This window comes from Aplysia californica, unplaced genomic scaffold (assembly GCF_000002075.1).
Source record: "Aplysia californica isolate F4 #8 unplaced genomic scaffold, AplCal3.0 scaffold00196, whole genome shotgun sequence".
NCBI classification, from domain to species: Eukaryota; Metazoa; Mollusca; class Gastropoda; order Aplysiida; family Aplysiidae; genus Aplysia; species Aplysia californica.
The window spans coordinates 749,024-751,447 of NW_004797466.1; positions in this window are offsets into that span (position 1 = coordinate 749,024).

The window sequence follows — 2,424 nt, forward strand, 5'->3', positions numbered from 1 at the left end:
TCTTCCCCACCCCCTCGCCCACACTCCATCAGTACTACAGTCAATCTCTGTCTATACGTATGCTGGACCGCTACACGTCACTTCCGGCGTCAGTACCAGACCGTAATGTAGCTTAAGGGTTGTCCGGACATCAAACTTTACACAGCTAGGTCGGACACCAAACTTGTCGGTTACAGTAAGAGTATTGCAGCGCTTGCAACACAGTAAGATCAAATAAGTGCCGACGATTAGAAGTGTTACAAGAGAGTAACAAACACAAAACTAGAAGGAGGAGAAATAAAGACGATATGTTATATTTGATAGGGAAGAAAGAGCAAACCACACCCGAGCACCCGCCACCCACCCACCATCAAACTTTACACGACTAGTTTGGACACCAAACATTTTAGTTCCAGTAAACGTTTTACAGAGCTTGCAAAACAATAAAATCAAGTTAGTGCCAAATATTAGAAGTATTACAAGAGAGTAACAAAACACAATACAGAAGAATAAATGTAAGAAAGGATGGAATAAATTATAATAGATCTATCGGTACATGTGTATCTCACTCGGACTGCAGCCCCGAACTTCCGCTGACAATCCAAGTTTTACGAACAGCTACGCCACAGCGACTGGCGCTTCAGTTTTTGTCTTACATATTATGGTAACACATTGTCATATGTTGCATCACTTATCACTCCCAGTGAGTCTGAAATTGGTTACAGGATAAAGTATATCCATCATCCGTTTTCATTTATTCTCTTTTAATAAGACACATGGATATTTCATGTAAGTCTGCCCGCAATTTTAAAACGATAATATAACTCTAATCCCATTGACAACTGACCAAAATGAAGAAATTAGATATCTCTGTCAATATACAGAGCAAAGAAACGATCTCTGGATTAGAAGAAATATCGGAATTACATTAAATCTTTGTTTGATTTTCATTGAAAGGTTTCTTCACCACCCACCTCTTAATGGTTAAATTAACCAATTGCATTTGTTCCCATCTCTCAGAACGATTGCCATCTCGTGAGTGAGAACTGTGTTCCTATCTCACAAAGAGTGCAAAGCAATTGAAAAAGAAATTTTAAATTAAGATATTGCTCCGAAACGATTACATTTGCTTGATACACCGGGGTTTTTTTTTTGGTTGTTTTTTTTCTTTCCCCTTTTCTTTTTTTTTTTCAAGATCCTGTTCCTATAAGACGCGAAATATTAATTTGAGAGCATAAAATCCTCAATAGCTTGAGCAAAAAAATAATAATAAAAAAATAGATTGCTACGAAGCTGAAAAGAAAGATTGGCTGTAAAAGACAAGGCTGTCAAAGAAAGGGCGGCGGATGCCGACTATAAATTTGTCATCATGAAAGAAAGACGGAAAAACACAGAGTAGAATCAGCGTTGACAAGCGTCCACCACCCCGACACCCACGCCACCCAAAACCCAGCAAAACCATTGCTTACTTTTCAAGTTAGATCTGAAGTTCAGAGAAACGCACGTCATTTTAGAACTGTTAGTGTTTGTGTTCAATGAGGAGTCCTTGTCCAGAGGTAGGGCGTCAGATCCTCGTTAAACAAAATAAATAAATAAATAAATAAATAAATAAATAAATAAATAAATAAATAAAAAGAAAATGAATATCGGGCCAAGTGATAAGAATAAAAAAAAGAAGGAAGGAGGGACAGAGAGGCGATAAATCCAAGTACATTCTCACAAAATCTAACATAGGAAGAAAGAATCCTTCCTTGGAGTCGGAGCGTTACCAATTCCTGGACACGAGGTCTGTTACCTCTTGGCCCTTGGTTTCTTTAGGTTTTTTTTTGTAGGGGGCGGGGTGTAATGACTGCTGTGAGAAAAACGAAACTGACGATGATAGACTGAGCGCATGCATATCATAATATGGCTTATGGCACTATCGCCACAGTTTGGTCAGAAAAACAAATAGAAAGACCAAAGACGGTACTGTCATAATGAGTAGATAGACGACGCGGCTTGTTTGCAGCTTCGCTCCCACACTTGCTCCTACTCCGATGATGATGATGATGATGATGATGATGATGATGATGATGATGATGATGATGATAATAATAATAACAATAGCTATTTTATAGCGCATCCGCTCGACAGCAAGCTCTATGCAGTTTACACTAGCAGACACTAGAACACCCAGGAACATTCTTGGCTTCACCAGAAGCATAAAGGACAAGACGCCGATTAGGCACTCAAACTCTAACAAACTGACAAGATCTTTCTCTGTCTATAACCCTGTAAAATACTGCCATCTGTTCCATCGTCTACCCTATTTCATCTAACTTGCCTTATCTAAATTGAAACTGTGCCTCGCACAAGACATAGAGGAAGCCTCTAGCATATCGAAGACGAACCACTTATTTCAATGAGGACATCAGTGTGTGGGGTGTGTATGTGTGTGTGTGTGTG